This window comes from Apium graveolens, chromosome 9 (genome assembly GCF_009905375.1).
Source record: "Apium graveolens cultivar Ventura chromosome 9, ASM990537v1, whole genome shotgun sequence".
In the NCBI taxonomy this organism is placed as follows: domain Eukaryota; kingdom Viridiplantae; phylum Streptophyta; class Magnoliopsida; order Apiales; family Apiaceae; genus Apium; species Apium graveolens.
Window position 1 is genome coordinate 194,545,455 of NC_133655.1, and position 5,396 is coordinate 194,550,850.

Consider the following 5,396-nt stretch of genomic DNA (forward strand, 5'->3'; position numbering starts at 1 on the left):
TTGTGTCGACGTAGGATTATTAACCTGTCATGTTCTAATGTTGTTATTGTGTTGAGTTATCACGTAACTGTTCATACAGCTATGCAGTCTCACCAACACTTGTGAATATCTGCTTGTGAAGAAAATTAAGCACTACCTTTGCATCATTCGTTGGCAAAGCCTTGACTTCTACCCATTTAGAGACATAATCAACCACCAATAAGATATACTTATTATTGCAAGGTGGAACAAATGGCCCCATGAGTCAATCCCCCAAACATCGAAGACTTCAACCTCAAGAAGCACATTAAGAGGCATCTCATCTCTCTTGGACATATTATCAACACGCTGGCATCGATCACACCTCAAAATGAACTGATGCACATCCTTAAACAATGTAGGCCATAAAAATCTCGCTTGAAGGATACGAGCTGATGTCTTTTCTCCATCATAGTGGCCTCCATAAACAGTCAAATGGAAGTCTCGCAAGATCCCCCCCCCCGGTTTCGCTGTATGGAATACATCTCCTGATGATTTGGTCAGCTTCTTGCCAAAAAAATTTGGCTCATCCCACATGTACCACTACACCTCATGAAGAAACTTCTTCCTTTGAGCAGAAGACAAGTCTGGAGGCATAATATTGCTCACAAGGTAGTTCACAATGTCTGCGAACCACGGTTCTTCCTCTTGCACCCCAGACAGCTGCTCATCGGGAAAAGACTCATTTATCAATGTCTTATCATGTGAAGTTGCACTTGGATCTTCTAAATAAGAGATGATCAACGACTTGATTCTTAGTACCTTTTCTATCCTTGATCTCTAATTCAAACTCCTAAAGTAAAAGAACCCATCGAATTAGTATAGGCTTCGAGTCCTTCTTCGAGACGGGATAGTTAATCGCAGCGTGATTAGTGAAAACTGTCACCTTCATCCCAAGCAAATAAGACCGAAACTTCTCAAACCATAGACAATAGCCAATAGCTCCTTCTCAGTAGTAGTATAGTTCAGTTGAGCACCATTGAGGGTCTTACTAGCATAGTAGACCACATGAAATATATTGTTCTTCCTTTGTCCAAGAACTTCTCTATCTGCATAGTCACTTGCATTGCACATCATTTCAAACGACTCATCCCAATTAGGTGCAGTTATGATAGGTGCCATGATAAAACTTTTCTTTAAGCTCTCAAAAGCAGCTAGGCACTCATCATCAAATTTGAAAGGGACATCTTTCTCTAGAAGATTGCACAACGATTTAGAGATTTTAGAGAAGTCCTTGATGAAACAACGATAGAAACCCGCATGACCTAGAAAGTTTCGGACTCCCTTAACAGAAACTGGAGGAGGAAAATTTTCAATGACCCCCACCTTCACTTTGTCCACCTCAAGACCCTTACTAGAGACCTTGTGCCCAAGAATGATGCCCTATTGCACCATAAAATAACATTTCTCCCAATTGAGCAACAGATTGGTCTCAACACATTTTCTAAGAACGGCGCCAAAATTATGCAAGCACTCGTCAAAAGAAACACCAAACACAGAGAAATCATCCATAAACACCTCCATATTCTGACCAATCATGTCAGAGAAGATATCCATCATGCATCTCTGAAATGTGGCAGGTGCACCACACAAACCAAAAGAAACTTTTCTGAAGGTAAAAGTACCAAACGAACAAGTGAAGGTAGTCTTTTCCTAAACTTCTGGAGCAATGCAAATCTGATTATAACCCGAATAGCCATCCAGAAGACAGTAGTATTCATGTCTAGCCAACATGTCAAGCATCTGATCAATAAAAGGAAGAGAGAACTAATCCTTCCTCGTGGCCTTGCTTAGCTTCCTATAATCCATACAAACTCTCCACCCCGTGACTGTTCGAGTAGGAATGAGCTCATTCTTTTCACTAGCCACAACGGTGATACCTCCTTTCTTCGGCACACACTGAACTGGGCTCACCCAAGAATTGTCAGAAATGGGATAGATGATCCCTGTATCTAGACACTTGAGAATTTCCTTCTTCATGACTTCTTTCATAATCGTATTTAGTCTTCTCTGTTGCTCAACCGTTGGCTTTTTTCCTTCCTCTAGAAGAATTTTATGCATACAATAAGAAGGGCTAATTCCCCTGATATCTACTATAGTCCATCCAATAGTTAATTTGAACTCTCTCATAATTCTCAAGAGATTTTCCTCATCACTACCTGAAAGGTCAGATGCAATAATAATAGGAAAAGTAGATGCATCACCTAAAAAGGCATACCTTAAGTGTTCATGAAATGGTTTAAACTCGAGTGTAGGAGCTTCCTCAATAGATGGCTTGAGGTGCTTTGGAGACTTATTCAGCTCCTCCAATACAAGATATTCAAAAGGCATATCCAGCCTTCGCTTCCAAGGAGAAGCATTCAAAAACTGCAACTGCTCATCACCTTCATCATCTTCACTATCTGAATTCCTCAACAAGGCCTTCTCTAACGCATTAGACCTTAGCAATTGATCAAGTTCTGAAGTAACCACAGAATCGACCAATTCCACCTTTAAGAACTCATCATTCTCAGTAGGGAATTTCATGGCATTGAAAATATTGAACGTCACATCCGGATCCAATACTCACATAGTAAGCTTACCCTTCTGCACATCAATCAAGGTTCGACCAGTAACCAAGAATGGTCTTCCCAAGATTATGGAAATCTTCTTATACTCCTCAAAATCAAGAATTACAAAATCAGCAGGAAAGATTAGTTTATCCACCTTGACCAAAACATCCTCCACAATGTCTCGTGGGATCGACCAACTTCAAGGACATATAAGTAGGCTTTGGATCAAGTAAGTCCAACTTCTTGAAGATAGACAAAGGCATCAAATTTATGCTAGCTACCAAGTCACATAAGCATTTGTCGAATGACATTTTTCCGATGGTGCAAGGAATAGTGAAGCATCCAGGATCCTTAAGCTTTGGAGGCAACTTCTGTTGTAGCACAACACTGCATTCCTCCGTAAGAGCAATTGTCTCTAGGTCATCGAGCTTCATTTTTCGAGAGAGAATACCTTTCACAAAGTTCACATATCTAAGCATTTGTTCAAGAGCTTCAGCGAAAGGTATGTTGATATTAAGTTTCTTGAAAACTTCCAAGAACTTAGCAAATTGCTTATCCAGTTTTTGCTTCTGCAACCTCTTAGGAAAAGGAGGTGGATGATAGACCTGTTTTTCCCCTGTATTACCCTCGGGAGGAGTTTTGACTATAGCTGTCTTCCTTTGTTCCACTTCTACTTCCTTCTGCACTTCTTCTTCAGCCACAACTTCAACTTCCGGAACTTGAGATTTTTCAGGATTTGCAACCTTCCCAGACCTCAATGTGATTGCCTTGGCTTCATCCTTAGCTTCCCTCTTGCCTTGCACTTCAGTATCACTAGGGAGTGTACCAGGTTGTCGATTCAGTAAGGCATTGGCAATCTGCCCAATTTGATTCTCCAAGGTCTTAATAGAAACCGCTTGGCTCTTGCACATGAGCCTCAACTCCTCCAATTCAGATTTTTTCATTAGATTATGGTAGCTGCTGAAGTTAGAGTTATTGTCTTGGTGCATATTACGGCTGTTGGAAACTGGGAGGGTTGTATTGCTTTGCTGCATACTGTTGATAAGGTTGTTGCACCGCATTCTGAGTATTGCTCCAGCTGAAGTTAGGATAATTACGGTTATTGGGATGATAGGTGGCTGGAACTGGTTGTTGAGACCTCTGGAAGTTGCTCACGAACTGAGCTGATTCACTAGAACTAGCACATTGCTCCATTTCATACGCACCAGCACAAAGCTCACAGACACTAGTGATCTTATTAACCCCATAGTTAGCCAAAGAATCCACCTTCATCGTCAAAGCCTGAAGCTGAGCAGCTATCGCAGTAGCTGTATCCACTTCCAGAACTCCTGCTACCTTTCCTTGAGGCATTCTCTGAGTTGGGTTCTGGTATTCATTAGCAGCCATCAGTTCAACTAATTCATACGCTTCATCGTAGCTTTTAGCTCATAAGGCTCCTCATGATGCTGCATCAAACATGGGTCTAGAAGTAGCACCCAACCCATTGTAAAAGCTGTTAATGATCATCCAGTCAGGCATCCCATAATGAGGACACTTCCTAAGCATCTCCTTATAGCGATCCCAAGCCTCATACAAAGATTCTCCCAATTGCTGCGTAAATTGAGTAAGAGCATTCCTGATTGTAGCAGTGTTCGCCATAGGGAAGAATTTAGTGAGAAACTTTTGAGCAAGATCCTCCCAAGTAGTAATAGAGCCTGGTGGTAGACAATGTAACCAACACTTAGCCTTATCCCTTAGAGAGAATGGGAAAAGCCTCAGCTTTATAGCATCTTCAGTAACTCCATTGAACTTGAAAGTGTCACAGATCTCGATGAAATCTCTGATGTGCATGTTGGGATCTTCTATAGGAGAACCCCCAAACTGAACTGAATTCTTTATCATCTGAATCGTGCTCGACTTGATTTTAAAGGTGTTAGCCGCGATGGCTGGCCTGATAATGCTAGACTGAATATCATTGATCTTCAGCTTAGAATAGTCCATTAAAGCCTTAGGATTCGCTGCATGATCTCTCATTATGATATGAGCTTCTTCTTCAAATTTCTCCTTAACAAAAACTTCGTCTTCAAATACTTCCTCTGCTTTATCCAATGTTCTCTTTCGAGATCGAGAACGCGTTTGCCTAAAAGCACTCTAGAGTACCTGAAAAAGCAACAAGCAAACAAGTCAGTAAAATATCCGAGTCAGTGAACTTTAATGACCGCTGATGACAAGCACATAAACTAAAAATTAACACCGAGTCCCCGGTAGCAGCGCCAAAAACTTGTTAGGATGAAAACACATGCTAATATTCACGCAAGTATACGTGATCGCAAGTAATAAATTAATTCTAGTTCGTTCCCACAGAGACTGGTTTAGGTTAATTTCAATTAATGTACTTATGCAATGATGGTATGGTTATTATTCAATGCTAAGATAAATAACAATTGAGAGTTTATAACTAAGATATTAACTAACATGCAAACAACTAAGAGATTTAAAAGGTTGATTTACTATATGAGGCAAACATGAGATTCTAGCTTCATTACTACTTCACTCAAAGTCATTGTTCTTAACCTTAGCATGCAATGGCGATGACAACTAATCAGAAAATACGAAACTAGTAAACGCCAACTTTCGTTATACGAATACCCTACTACTAGACATCCACAATAGAGATAGAAGTTGAATAGACACCAAATATTTTGAGACCCTATATGTCTATAGAATTTGAAAACACAAAGATTTAATGTGCAAGTTATCTATCGTGATTACATAGGGCAAGTAAGATGGTTAAAATTACCTAAAAATCATGTATAACAAATACATGAACCTATGCTAGCATGACAA

At 40.2% G+C, this 5,396-nt stretch overlaps 1 non-coding gene across 1 annotated transcript; it reads left to right on the top strand.

The window, feature by feature from the left end:
* The first annotated feature begins 4,086 nt into the window (after positions 1-4,086).
* Positions 4,087-4,193, top strand: LOC141688658 (small nucleolar RNA R71). The gene has a single exon (XR_012562091.1). It is a non-coding gene; the product is annotated as a small nucleolar RNA R71 (small nucleolar RNA).
* The last annotated feature ends 1,203 nt before the right edge of the window (positions 4,194-5,396 follow it).